General features: G+C 32.5%; 1 protein-coding gene across 1 annotated transcript in view; it reads right to left on the minus strand.

Moving 5' to 3' along the window:
- Nucleotides 1-16203, minus strand: part of LOC122635628 — a 110017-nt gene that overhangs the window by 86035 nt on the left and 7779 nt on the right. The window lies entirely within an intron of this gene.

Genomic DNA, 16203 nt, shown 5'->3' on the forward strand with positions numbered 1-16203 from the left:
TTCTTCTCATTTTCCTCGACACGTTTAATTTTTCTTATTCAGGTTTTCTTTAGTTTATTAAATCAAATGTTTTTAATGCTTTTTTTGTATAGCTCGCATAAGTTTAAAGCGAGTTTTATAACTTTTATACATCAATTTTTACGCGACTCTTTCTTACACGATTCCTTTTTTCTTTTTCCTCTTTACTTCTCTCTCTCTCTTTTTTTTTTTTTTTTTTTTTTTTTTTTTTCTTACAATATACGCACGCGCTATGTAAAAGGTGACTCAGGTATATATGTAATGAAACAATGAATGGGTGTGGTACAGGGTGGATCAAAAGTTTTTATCTAATATTAAAAATCAATTACTCTTTCTCTGGGCTTCTTTCGGGCACCGTAGTTAAAGTCGTAGAGTTTTACAATTTGTCCTTGCAAAAAAAAAAAAAGAAAGGAAAAGAAAGAGAAAACGAAAAAAAGAAAGAACGAAAAAGAAAATAATCATCCTGAAAAATTCCTACCGAGAAAGAGTTAACGATTTTCAAAATACACTTAAGAACTTTTGAATCCATCTTATATCTGATTACGTATTCCAAATACATCGAAAGATAAATATTGTAATATAAAAATATACTAATAAAATTCGAACATGGATATATCGAACTCACACCCATCGAAATACCAACAAATTCGTTTACATACTACAACGGATATCTATATCAAGCGTTATCCAATCTTTCTACATGAATGATCCATGAATATGTACCATATTGCTAACGTGAAAGAGAATGAAAAAAAAAGAGAGAAAGAGAGAGAGAGAGAAATGCGAGCAATAGATCGATATGAGAGAAATAAAATAAAAAGAAAAAAAAAGAGAGAAAAAAGAAAAAGAAAGAAAGAAAGAAAGAAAGAAAAAAGGAAATGGAAAAGGTGGATATCGTTTCCACTTACTTTACTGGCAAAATGTTAACGGCATCGTTCGGGATGATAAAAACAGGTCAGAGAACTTCGACCAATGGTTGCTAAAGATCTAACGGGTCTGATTCTATGTTTCGCGCTTACGATCAGCTATTAAATCACCCTCTCTTACTCCCTCTCTCTTTGTCTCTGTCTCTTTTGGATACGGACGTTTACGAACAGAAAAAAAAGAAGAGAAAAGGGCTCTTTGACTCTCGAACGAAGTATACTCGTAAATTTAAGGATCAGGTTGGTGAACAAGTGTCATTGATGTAATCGACTGGTAAAGGTTCGAATAAAAATATAACGAAGTATAATAAATCAAATGTTACATTATATCTGATGGATTTCAAAATCAATTACTCTCTTTTTAGAGATCGATTACTCGATTCTTTCTTCTTTTTTTTTTTTTTTTTAATTTAGACTTGTAGTTAGGCTTGTAGTTTTAAAATCTGACGAAAAAATAAAGGGAAAAGAAATTTAATCTGGAAAGAGTCTCGAAAAAGAGTAATCGATTTTTTAATATTACCTAGAAATTTTCAAGCTCCACCCAGTATATCATATAATACATCATATAAATACATACATATACATACACACACATATATTTCAATAATCTTGTTGTGAATGGACGCTTGGTTTCCTTAAGAAAAACGTTTGTGAAAAGAGTGAAAGGATCTGTAGAAGATGAAGGGGGATGTGAGATGGAGGGTAGAAGGGAGAGAGAGAGAAAAAAAAGAAAGGAAAAAGAGAAAAGTATTTTCAAGAAAGTAGGTGGTGTGAGAGTACGTAAGGAAAGGGTCGAAGTTCAGAAAAAGGGACAAAAGGGAAGAGAAAAGGGAACATGCTGGTAATGTTCCTTTGACGTGTCTCGAGGAAATAGAACGACACTCTGAACGTTTTCTAGTACGAGAAGAATACGAATTACGTTAGACACGAGACTTACTCTTTTAAAAAAGAGACAAAATCTCAGGAAAAAAACGTAGAGAATCTCGGTTGCGTCCGAGTTCCAACGAATTCTTCATTTCCTTTTTCCTTTTTTATTTCATTTTATTTTATTTTTTCGATCGATGAGAAATAGAGAGAAACAAAGAAAGAGAGAGAGAGAGAGAGAGAGAGAGAGAGAGAGACAGAGAGACAGATCGTCCCGAGTGTGTGGAGGCAATATTTTAAATGAAAATAGCCGAAGAAACACGATTGCATCGGTATTCCTCGGTCGAGAATTCTAAGGGAGCGTGTCGGTAATGCAGATTTTTCATTCAAAGAGAAATTCGAAAGAGCAGGTGGTAGTTGTGATAGTGGTGATAGCGGTGATAGTGGTTGTGGTATTACGAAAGCACTCAACGTGAAAGCTTTCTTTCGTGGGTTATTTTACGTATATACATACATATATACACACACACAGACATACATATATATTGTAGGGCCGAAGAATTTGGAGTAAAAATAAAAATAACAAAAAAATAAAGTAAAATAAAATAAAACAAGATAAAAAGAACTCTCTGGTATTGATCTAACGGAACAATGAGAGTAAGCTACGACTAAAACGCATTATACTTATGTATATATATCTACGATGGCTAATAGAAAAAAATCGAAATTATATCTAATTCTCTCTGTCTCTTTTTCTCTCTTTCTCTCTCTATACATATATATAAAAAGAGAGAGAGAGAGAGATAAAAGAAAAATTAATCGATTAATGTAATTATGATTTATAAAAAAAAACAAGATAAACATTTGACGAAAGAAAGACATTATATAATGAACTAAAGCATTATAATTTACTACAATTTGTTAAGCATTAACAAAACTTGATTAATTATCTTTCGTCTCTAATGGAAAGAGTTGAGAAAAAATTGTAAGGCTCTTGCAATGAAAAGGATGTGCATCGTAGAAAAGTGGTTTGGATGTTGGACATTATATAAGAGATGCAAGAGGGGGGCAATAAAGGTGGGAGAGGTAGAGAAGAAGGGATAAAGGACGTGGTAGGGGATAGAAAGAGGTAGAGGTAGAGGTGTTAAGAGGGAAAAGGTATGATGAGAAACAAGGTGACTACCCTTAGTCGTTGGGCTTTGACGAGGCGCGAGAGAAAATTTATGGTCCGTAAAAGTTTCATAGAATTAATATACCCGGCCGTTTAACGATGCGTCCTAGTGTCAGCAGCCGGTACCTACCATCTGAAATTCTATCATGAGAAGTGCATTATCTCTCTCCCTCTCCCTCTCTCTTTCTCTTTCTCTCTCTCTCTCTCTCTCTCTCTCTCTTTATTTCTCTATCTATCTATCTATCTATCTATCTATCTATCTATCTATCTCTTGCGGTGTCGTCCACGTTGAAAGCTTTTTCACGTCGAGGAAAGATGAGAGAATAGGAATAGAAAGAAAATAAAAGTCTATTTTAAGATAGATAAGAAAGCGAATTCGAATCAATCTAATTCGATCTAATTCGATCAAATTAGGTCTTTATATTATCTGAGATTATCTCTAATCTTTTTCTCTTTTTTAGAACAAGAATAAACATCGAAAGAGTTCCCTGGAAAATTCGACATCGACGAATGTCAATGTTAATTGATATTATTACCTGAATTGATAAATAACTAAATTATGTAAATTTGTATGCATGTATATGATATTGAGTATAGATATGTATATATACATAGATAGATAGTCGAGTATATATAAATATGTAAATCGGCAGATGCACTCTAGATACATAGATGGATATTTTCAAGTATAGTTATATAGATAGAGATAAATAAGATTTTCGAGTATAAATAGATAGTACATTGAATGTAGAAAATATATACACTTTTGGATCTAAAATCTAGGATACTATATCAAATTTAGAATATAAATATCTCTAGTCTGAAATCTACTATGATAGTATCTAATTTATTATATATTAGATATATAGATATTCGAGAATAAAAATATAGAGAAAAAAAGGAAACAAAAAATCAAAATGATGAAATTCGGATATGGAATCTTGGTATCTCAAAATTCGAATCAATTCAAGTAAAGATAACTTCTATATTACATGGAAAGGGTGGACGCACAATATATGCTCGGACGATTGGAATTAAAAGTTCTCTTTTTCCATGTGCATTAATTCCAAGTAGGAAGGAAGGAAGGAAGGAAGGAAGGAAGAAAGGAAGGAAGGAAGGAAGGAAGGAAGCCTTTGTGGCGGTAAACGGGCTTCAGGATTCAATGGAACTTTTCAGACAATGGCCTCCACCGGCTTGTTCGAGGAGAGTTCGGTGATGTGGAAGGAGTACGCATGAGAAAGACAGAGAGAGAGAGAGAAAGAGAGAGAGAGATACACAGAGACAGAGAGAAATAGAGAGAAAGCAAATGAAGAAAAAGAGAAGGAAGATGAAGGAAGAAGAACAAGAAGAAAAAGAAGAAGGATGAAGAAAGAGAAAGACAGAGAGAGAAAGAGAGAGAGAGAGAGAGAGATATGCAGTCAAGTGCTTGCCGTACGACCAAAGTCTAGGCCTTTGTACGTTCGGTGACACCAAGAAGATTATTCATCCACACCAGCTCTCAAGCTCTCTCTCTCTCTCTCTCTCTCTCTCTCTCTTTCTCTCTTTCTCCGCCCCCTTAATTCATTTATCTCGCGTTACCCGTCCCGTTTCGTACGGGCGACCGCCTGCTTGCCGCTTGGAACGGCAGTCGCAGCAAATTTTAATGAGTGAGATTCTCTTGGAGGACGTCGAGCGTTACTAATAAATCGTAAGGAAGGAATTATCGCGAAGGGTACCATGAAATTAATTTGTTCGTTCGTTCGTTCGTTCGTTCGTGCGTTTCACAAAAGTCGTTCGATTAATAGTTACATTTGAAAATATAATCGAAATTCAAAAGCGATTATTATTCATCTAACAAAACGACAGAATTTGCTCTTCTTCCAAAAGAATTTCATGCAAAAAAATATCATATGTATTACGTCTGTAGTACAGGTATTAGAAATTTGAAATTTGATAATAATTTTGTTTTCTTTATGTGTTCTAAGTGTTATACGATGATCGTTATTAATAATGTAGAAAGAAGTGCAGTAAAAAAGTTATTTGTTTATTAACAATTTATTAAATTGTATAATTTTATAAATTAGATGCAATCTGAAACTACTTTTTGCCAAAATAAAATGAATTTAGTTCGTAAGAATTTGTTTATAAATAATTGTTTATAACAAATTGTTAATTAATTATTAACAATACGATAAAAAAATAGAGAATATTCTGCCCTTTAAAATGATATTTTACTCAAGTCTCTACGATTTTTAGATCCGAAGATATTCTTATGTAAATGAAAATCATGGCTATTAACAATATAAAAAAAAGATAATTTTTTTCGGTAAACAAAATAATTTGTTTATAAATTATTTACCAATTTGCGTAATTTTATAAGTGGAGTCGTAATCTGAACCTTTTGTTTTTGATAAAATGAGTTTAGGTCGTATGAATTTGTTTATAATAAATTGTTTATAACAAATTGTTAATTAATTATTAACAATGCGATTAAAAAATAGGAAATATTCTGCCCTTTAAAATGGTATTTGAATCAAGTTTCTACGACTTTTAGTTCCGGAGATATTCCCATATAAACGGAAACGTTTACGTTGACCCAGTGACCTACATAATTTCATTCAAATTAGCTCGTGACACACTGACCTATATAAATTCCGAGAATTTACGCATCTCAGCTGATTGAATTACTACTACTACTACTATTACTACGAACAGCTGTAGTGGACGAATTATGAATGAAAATCTTTCAAAGGCGATATCTCCGGAACGGAAAGTCGTAGAAACTTGATTCAAAAACCATTTTAAAGTATAATTTATTCTTTATTTATTTAAATATTTAAACAATATCGTTATAATAAAATCGATTTTGTTAATAATTTTTAAAATTGACTTTTTTCTTTCCTTTCGTAATAAGGACATCATTATGATAAAAAATTCAAATTTTATTATAAATATGTAAATTTTATTTTGTTTATTTAAAATAAAATATAGAAGATTTATTAATAGTCGCCAATGTAGAATATTAAAAGATTAAAAACTCGGAAGAGTTTTTTCTTTTGTAAGTATAATGAAGTTATTTAAACACAACACGATTTAGTTTAATTGTTAGTGTTAACAAAAAATTATTTAACATAGAATTATATATACTATTTCGTCGAGCACACTTTGCTCTTTTAATCGTACATTTCAGCTACGTATGAATCGAGCTACATAAACGTCCATAATTAACATGAAAGCTTATTATCAGGCAATTATCGAGCACATAATCATGTGCAATAGGTACATACTACTATGATGATAATCCTAATTAAAGATGAAAGCTTTATCGTTCGACAATTAGAATCTATTCTTCTATTCGATTAATTTTAAAAGAAAATATTTCTAAATTCAACAGAATATAATTCGACAAAATATTTAATATGATCATAATAATGAAAATATATACACGATAATCCTAATCAAAATCGAAAGCTTATCAATCGATCTTATTAGAATCAATTTTTCTAATATACAAAAGTGTTACAAAAATTCCAAATTAATATTAAATGAAATATAAAATTTAATATACACGATAAGACATCAAATCGCTATAGAGAGAGAGAGAGATGGAGTGAGAAAGAGAGCGAATGAGACAAAGACAGAAAATAAATGAATTATCTTCGTTCCGTATGCTATTCAAGGCTGCCTACAACTTTAAGACGCTGTTACTCCTTTTATCTTGCAGAAAATTTCGAATTAGATTCTCTCTCGACGATCTCTAAAGTTCGAATCTTAGGATAGAGAGTATTAAAGGAAAAGGGATGAAGAAGGAAGGTAGAAAGGTGAGTCTCGTAACGAGAAAGTAAGTTTACTCGTAGAAACGAGTTCCTAGAGAAATACTTCCCGTTCATTGGATCGGCTAATGTACACAAGAGTAAAGAAGAGAAGAGAAGAGAAGAGAAGAGAAGATAAGAGAACTGAAGAGAAGAGAAATAGAAGCAGAAGATGAAGATGAAGCTAGCGAAGCAACAGATTTCCGTAGAGAGCTGTGTTCAACGTCTGGCACGTAGGCACGAGATATCGATAAAACGCGTCGGAGCGTGGAAGATCGATCTGGCACACTTTTAAACGAATATACGTACGTGCTTGCGTGTATATATAAGATGGTAGAAGAAGAAGAAGAAGAAGAAGAAGAAGATGAGGAAGAAGATGAAGAAGAAGAGAAGGAAGAGAAGGAAGAAGAAGAAGAAGAAGAAGAAGAAGAGGAAAAGCACCACGAAACGTCTTTGAAATCAAATTTGCGCGTCGAGAAATCGTCGGTCCGTGAAACGAAGTAACGAATAAAACGCGAAACGGCAGAACGAAAGAACTTTTCGACATTCGTCGAAGAAAATAGAAAAACGGAAAAAGAAGTAAAAGAGAAAAAAAATCGAAAGAAAGAGGGCGTTCGTTAAACGATTCGATTTGAAGGGAGAAAACTTCCAATTGTTTTCATCGTAAAAAAATCACTCGTTAACAAGTAGATACATTTAATATCGAAAAAAGTTTGTTAAATATAATTTTCGTTTTTGTGAAATTTGTAATAACGTAAGTTTGAATTAGCCATTCATATTAGATTTAATTAAATGCGAAAGAAATATATTCCACGAAAATTTTCTTTTTATTTATTTCTTTTTCTTTTTTCTCTTTTTTTCTTTTCGCGATAATAAAATAAAGTATAAATTGGATTATTGAAATCGTTAACGTTCCAACTAATCGTCGCTCTTGTAATAAAGATTAGAGTACCTCTAGATAGTCATTTGGACATTGAACAAGTAAGTAAGGATATGTTACGAGATATTAACGAAATTTATCAATATAATGCTATTATCGAAACATATGTTCACTCATTATCTACTTATAAAAAAAAAAAAGGACAAAAATGTTGACATCGAATTTAATAATTGGAATGCTGAAGGGTTAATAAAGATAATATTATTTGGAACGATCGATAAACGAATAAAAAGAATTAAATAATCATTTGAAAAAAGTATAAAGGAGAGAGTATACGATCCATCGACCTACTGAATTATTCTTTATCGTTAATTCGACCGAACGAATATATAGAAAGCTTACGCGATCCGATAAAGCCAATATAAACGCTAACTGCAGACAACGAGGCCAAAGGGCATCGGCTAATCCTGCACGATGAAACGAAACGATACTGCAACAGTACAGTTCTCTACTATATTCTCTTCTTCTATGTGTGTATGTGTGTATTGTGAGAGAGAGAGAGATACTCGATGAAATCAGTACATATAGTACGTATATACACACCCATATATATACACTCATGAATGTATACATATATATATATATATATATGTATATATACATATATCGAAGAACTATTCGAATCGATACAAAAATCCGCGTGTAACGATGCGAAAGAACGCGATTTCGTTTCTCTGTTTCTCTCCTTTCAGTTTTCGCCCCCTGGAAAATGTTTTTTCTTTTTTTTTTGTTACCTGCCACCAACTCTTCCTCCCTCTCTCTCTCTCTCTCTCTCACTCTATTGTGAATTCACGAACTAGCTGGAAATCCGTTCGAAAAGGCGATACGAGTTTTGTCTGTAACTCTATATGTCGATAGCAAGATACTCGATAAACGTAACGCGTAGAGGTATACATAGTACATACGTACATATGTAGATATACTAGATAGGAGTATATTCGAGAACTTGGATTCTTTGGATGCTTTCGAGTAACTCGAAATAAAACTATATATATATATATATATATAGCTATTTCAGTTATTTCAGATGTACATATTTCTGTATATACGAAAAGAATAGATTATATATATTAAAACTATTTGAAAAGTTATATATATATATATATATATATAGAGAGAGAGAGAGAGAGAGAGAGAAGAGAGAAAAAGGAAAAGAAAGGAAAACCTCATTCATCGAATATCACAACTGATTTTGAATAAAATTCATCGACTAATCTAAAACAAGAAAAAGAAATAGAAAAAGAAAACGAAGGAAGAAAAATAAGAAAAAGAATATGATCGACTATAAAAAGAGTAAAATATGTCTTTTCTCGAAAATAACACGTAGCAATAGATTCTCCTTCGAGAATAGAAATGCAAGTGGAGTTTAGTTATACGATAGGGCGGTGTAATAACCTTCGTGTCCCAGATATGAGAGGAAAATCGAAGTCGACGACGACGACGACGACAACGACGACGACGACGACGACGACGACGACGACGACAACGACAACGACGAGGACGTACATATTGGCTGCTCGAAAGGTAGTCTAGACAGAAGGATAGAAAGAGAGAGAAAGAAAACGAGAGAGAGAAAGGCATCGTCCTAGTTTTTCTTACGTCTCTCTTCCTTTCTAGAACCAGCACAACTTTCCTTTCGAAGTTATAATCCTTCGGGGGACAGATATACCTTGCCTAGAGCACTTGATTCCAAGATGTCAGTGGACAATGAAAGACAACGTTTACAGTATACTACTGGTATATAGCTCGTAAACTTAAGGATTACTCTAGCTCGTATATAAAATTTTTGGTCGAAAGAAAGGCATACATACCACGTGTGATACGTATGTATTTGTATATTATATATTTATATATGTAAGAAAGTGAATAAAGAAAAAATAAGTCTGATACATGTTTCCTAGACAAAGAAATAAACTCCTTTTAAGAGAACGGTGCAAGGATCTTTTAGTCTTATAAATATTCAACCATTCTCTTTCTTTCTCTATCTTTCTCGAGAGAAATATAAATAAACGTTTCTATGTTAAAACATATGTATGTATTTATGTATGCATTTATGTACATAGGTATCTAGACATATTTAAGTATATTCGCTTGACGTCTTTTAAATGTTTCAAAAATCATCTACACGCTTGAAATAATCTATGTAATTTTAAATCGAACTTTCTATAGGTTGAGTCAAATATTAAAGTCCATGTGATGATACTTTATTAATAAAAATTAATCACTCTTTTTTTTTTTTTTTTTTTTACTTTTTTATTTCTTTTTTCCACTTTTTTCTTCTTCAGATTACAAAAAGAAAATAGATCTTTAGAAACTTTTGGTACATCCAGTATTTGGATATAATCCATATATCGATATTATTTTCATTAAGAGGTGATATAATCGCGAACTAACATAGATCTTGATCACGATGTTATTCTTGAAATAAATTCTATGGAAGTAGGACAATTATTGTACTCGACACATGGTACGAATTCTTTAAATGGAACTTTGAAATATCTTTGGGATCAATTATTAAACGATGTTAACTCTATTAGTATATATTGTACATATATACATACATATGAACTCTATCTATACGTTCTTCATTCTTTTTGAAAATTGTATTTTACCTCGTTTTCCTTCTTATTTGCTTAGCCTATTCTAAATCATTCTGAATCGAGTAAAATCAAGTGGCATAACTAGATGCTCAGATTCTATATACCTTTGAGCTATACCAACGAGTAATTAAAGTGTATTTTCAAGGTAACTAATCAACTCGCCGGAAAATTTTCCCCCGCGAGTGTTTGCGGTAGAACGAAATTCCATATACGCGCACTACAAACGTAATGACCGTACGAGAGTTTCTCGAGCGAATGCTACCGTTTGAGTATCTTAATTATGCAAATTTCTGAGGTTCCAAGATAGAGATAGAGAGAGGGAAAGAGAAAAGGTGAAGAGGTGGAAGCAAGTAAACCGAAAGGAAATACACGGAGAAACGTATTAGTAGGTCGTGCAGAGCCGCGACTAAATCCTATTTCATTTTCGAGTGATTTCGAGATGCTTCAACATTAATTTGCCTCATCTTACGAATTGCCGCGTTTATGAATCTCAAACAACCTGACAAAGAGAGAGAGAGAGAGAGAGAGAGAGAGAGAGAGAGAATACATTGTTTCGAAATAAAACAACGTGTTTTATTTAAAAATGATGTCTAAATACATTAATCAATATATATTAATCCTGGAAAAATACCTTCGAATGAAATCAAATTCAATTAAATTCTATCGCAAATTCTTCGTGCATTTCGAGTTAGTAATTATCTTAAATAAATTTGAGTATGAAAGAGAGAAACGGAGAAAATGAAGAGGAAAGAAAAGAAAATAAAGGAGATGAAAAAAGAAAAAAAAAATTAGAAAAAAAAGAAAAAGAAAGGGAAAATAGAAAAAATAAAAAAGGAAGGAAAGAGAAAAGATTTCGTAAGAATCAAATCCGTCTTCAAACGTTTTAATGTACAACATTCTTTTTATAAAGAGAGAGAGAGAGAGAGAGAGAGAGAGAGAGAGAATTCCATTTTCCATTTTCTTAGCTCACCGCGCGTCTAATTATTTTTCGACCGTAGCTGGGCGATACGATTCAGAGGTCATCTTGTTATGTTCCAGATTGAATGTAATCAAGCTGGAATTCACGAAAGTCTGAAGCGCGGAAACGCGAGTCTCGAGAACTCGAATGAAAATTGCAGCCGCGGATCCAACAGCGGCTCTCTGCTCTTAATAATCCAAGATAAAAACATCTCTCATTTTCCCCTTTCGAGTCCGTGCGCGTTTTCGTTTCTTCTTCGGTCCTTTCTTTTCTTTTCTTTTTGTTTGTATTTTTTTCTAATTCTTTTTTCTTTTTTGTTTCCTTCATTCTTTTTTTCAATATTCCGTTCATATAGTCGGTCACGTTCAAAATTCAACACGCGTATCGATCTATTAAAAAGGGAAATGAAGGAGAAAATAAAAATAGAAATGATAAAAGAATAAAAAGAAAAATAAATAGGGAAAAAATGAAAAGGAATAGTAAAAAGATAGAAAAGAAAGAGAAATTGTAGCTGTGCCGCGTGTCTTTGGAATCATTGATAAGAACTCCAGGACATAGCAAGGCAACAGCCAGTTTTATCTCCACAGATTGAAAACGCCAATGCTGACGATGGTAAACGTAAGCATGGAGCTGGTCTGTGGGTGGTGATTTTTTTCTCAGGGAAATAGAAGAAAGAGAGAGATGATAGAAGAAATAGGGAACAGAGGGAAAATTCAGAAGAAAAACACCACTAAAGGAAAGAGGGAGAAAACATGGGGAAGAGAGAGTCGCGGGACTTGAACCTTCGTCGAAACAACGTAAAGGTTTCAACGAGCGAACATTTAACGTGCACGGCTAAACCAACTGTTCTGAAAGCTTATCTTTCTCTTTTCATTTCTTCACAATAACATCATCTAATGCAAAAAATCTTTAAAAAATTTTATAATCCGTATTAAATATTCAAACTATGAGAATAGTTTATATGATAATTAAAAAAATTCATTAAGAAAATGACTCGCGAAAAATTTGCAAAAAATGATTCTCAACCGATAAAACTTTTATCTAACAAAATATTATTTACAATAAAATTGGAATAATATGTGTACTTGTATAGATCTTTATTTTTCAAATTGTAAATATACTTATATATATATATATATATATATATATATATATATCTTTCGATAATAAATCCTTTTCTTTTTTTTTATTCTAATGAATCTACAAATGAATTTTAATGGTAATACATGTTAAGAGAAAAAAAATAAAAAAAAATATGTGTGTGTGGCTAGTGCGATTCACGCCGATCTATGGTCAGAGAAGAACCGACAGACAGTGAGAAAGCGGAAGCACGATTAATCTCCACAGTCCAACACCTAGGTCCTTTTGAAAGCAGACACGGAACTTCAGTCAAACTGTGGGAGGGAATGGATAGAAGGAGAGAATGGAGACGACGAAGAAGAGAGGGGAGAGAACACATAACATCGAAAACCCACCGAGGATTTGAGACTCACAACGTTGGAGTTTGGAAGAGAGAGGAAGAGAGAATCCAAAATGGAAAGTTCCGTATTTAGCTCGCACGGCTACGATCACTGCATTAAACATTACCCTAATTTTTGATTTATACCGACACTTTAATCTTTCTCTTTCTATATATGTATGTATGTATGTATGTATGTATGTGTGTGTGTATATATGTATATTATTAGTATTATATGATGTTTAATAAAAATTATTTAATTTTCATTCATGTTTAAACTGATAATTAAAAAAAAGGAAGCTATACAGTTATTTAATATAAAGTATATTATTATCAATTTGATTATATTTTTATTATTATTACAATATATTTCTCAGAGATAAAAAATAAGTGAGAAAAGTCGAGGATACGGTTCAAGTTAACGTCGAACATAAATACATACATATGTGTAGATATACATACGCGTGATATAGTCTATCCTTTAGCCGTGTCAGCAGTAGCGTATCTTTCGCGAAACGGTGGGTGCCTCTTCGGGTGTATCAAGGGAAGATATATCGAATTTATCGGGCTACGGAATACAACCGTCTTTCTACGGTGCAACGAATTTTCTTATATTTTAGGCGAGCTCGGTTTTCCTCCTTCTCCTCAGTCTCTCACTTGCAATACCTTTTTCTCGAATAACAAATGGCATTACGATTATTCAATTTGTTTTTCCAGCAACTTCGAAAGCGAAGACCTTCGGATACATTCAAGGTAATAATAAAAGTGAGAACAATTGTGTAAAAGGATTTTCACCGTTATGGATTGTCCATCGTTAGGTACGTGATTTCCCTTTGGATAAAAGGTATGAACTTTATTAGAAATTTTATAAAGAATCTTTTTCCTTTATGAATTTATAAAATTATTATGGTAATACGTATTCCTTTGTTCCTTTCGATAGAAAAAGATATATATATATATATAGCTATCATTGAAATCCGATAATAATAATATCCAATAATATTCTATATAAACTAATTCCTAAACATTCTCTACGCGTATTGAGCAGTTATTAAAATTAGTGATTTTAATTAGACATGAGATATAGCCAACTAACTCGCTAATACCCTAGCGAGAACGATAGAATAGCTAAAATAGGACGCTCGCGTAAATCCCACGAAGATTCCTCATGGGAACTAGAAAAGCTCGTTTTCGATCGGATTCCAAGTTTCCAATCTTCTCTTAGAGACAAGCTGCTGTTGCAAGTAGGTGGTCGTTGAATGAACACACACCCCCTTTACGTGTGACAGTAACAATGCGAATGGAAAAGAAAAGAGAAATCTTTCTCATTGATACCTCCTTTTTTTCTTTTCTCTTTTTTCTCTTCTTTTTTCTCTTCTTGTTTAATCTACAACGAGATTCTCCAAAAGTTCTTAAGTTTAATTTTAAAAATCAATTACATACTCTTTTTTGAGAACAATTAAGACGCTAGTTTTACAATAAAATTGAATGTGTGTGTGAGACACGACAGAACAAGTGATTTACAAAATCAATAATTCTTTTTCACAGCTCTATCAATCCAATAATTAAACTTGTAATTTCACGGGCTAAGCTTACAGTATTACGATTTGAAAAGAGAAAAAAGGAAAGGAGAGAAAAGTAAAGACAATAAAGAGGAATTAAAAAAAAAAGAATCATTAATCCAAGAAGTTTCAAAAAAAGAGTAATTGACTTTTAATATCAGAAACTTTTGACCTAGCCACGAACATTCGGCCCACCCTACGTACGTACCTAATATTATTTCCAATTACTTTTTTTTCCCCCAAGTTCCAATTTCCAATTCACGACATTTTACGTGGAGAGGGTGAGAAAAGAAAAGAATAAGAACGCTTGAAAGAAAATACAAAATGCATCGTGGAGGAAGTATAATTCCAAAAAAAAAAAAAAAGGAAGCAAAAAAAAGAAGAGAAAAAAGAAAGAAATGATTTAAAAGCGAAAGTGTCTGGCATAAACCACGCGTTGGCCGGTTCTTTGAACGTTGCTTTTGAATAATATCACCTTGGCGTGACGGCGCGATATTAAGCCTCGCGTTTTCAGTGCTCCCCGTTATTAAAGCTTCGACGCCCTAAAGGGGTTAGCCCGTTCGTGAGACAGCGACGGCTGAAAGGGGTTGAAGTAGATACCGACCTCCTGAAATGACACTCTGAGAACAACATTTTCTCCTGCTTTCTCTCTCTCTCTCTCTCTCTCTCTCTCTCTCTCTTCCTCTCTCCCTCTCTCTTTCTTTTTAATATTCTCTAAATATTTCCAATCATTTTTCTCTTTTTCTTTTTTTCTTTTTCAAAGATTTTCACTGAAATTGTTGAAGCATGTATAGATATTTTCAATTCGATTATCTTCTATGCTCCAACAGGGGATTCCTCGAAGGTGTTTAAACGAACTGCCAACTTGATACAAGATAAATGTACTGTCTGGAGAAAAGCAATTGACTTTAACTTGTTAGAATTGCGTTTTTACTCGATCGAAGAAATAACTGTTGTCTATCTAAGAAGAAAATGAAAATGTGCATCCGCACATTTTATATCATAGACGATTCTTTTATACATACATATATATGTAATAAACTTATCCAAGAATTTGACTATATTGATATACTTATACATTATATAAATCACTATTTATAAAATCTAATCTCAAATTATTTTCGTTATGTCTCAAGAAAGAGAAAAAAACATAGTCCGATGTATTCTTATTTAAAAAAACAAAAAATCCTTCCTAGTAGTTACTCTCAAAAATTTTCAGCCTTTTAGACTTTTTAAATCGAGCCATCGTTAAAAAAGAAACAGAGGAGAAAAAATTGAATAAAACATAACGGACCGAAAGAGAGATTATTTCTTTTTCTTCTTCTTTTTCTTTTTCGTTTTCCTTTTCTTTTCTTTTCTTTTCTTTTCTTTTTTTGCGATCTTTTCACGTGGAAATGAAGCGCAACCACAAATAAGAAGGAAACACCGACGTAAACGCATGCAAACACGCATTCCGGTGTAAAAGGTCTGTGAACGTGGATAAAACGAAATGGGGATGAGAAAAGTCGATGAATGACGAAGAAAAAGATCCTTTGAGATGTGTATCTACTACATTCAAAGGGTTGTACGTCTGTTTACTCTCAAAAAAATAATACATATCGAGAATCCTATTCCAAAATGAGAGGTACGAAAAGAAGACGGAGACCTTTCGTAGGAACCTCTTTTATCGCCTTCAAAAAAAACCCACACGCACATACACACACAGACAAACAAATAAAAAAGGGGTGAAGGAAACAGAAAAAAAAAATAAAAAGAAAAGAAACAAATATCAAGCTTAACATTGAAAGATATCATGTCGATGCTTTAGCCACAAACATTTAACAAATAATATTATTATTTTATTATTAAATATTATTTAAAATATATTAATAAACAAACGTAAAAATGAATATTCCGAATTGAAAAGAGAAAGGGAGA

The sequence above is a fragment of the Vespula pensylvanica genome, chromosome 18, assembly GCF_014466175.1.
Source record: "Vespula pensylvanica isolate Volc-1 chromosome 18, ASM1446617v1, whole genome shotgun sequence".
NCBI classification, from domain to species: Eukaryota; Metazoa; Arthropoda; class Insecta; order Hymenoptera; family Vespidae; genus Vespula; species Vespula pensylvanica.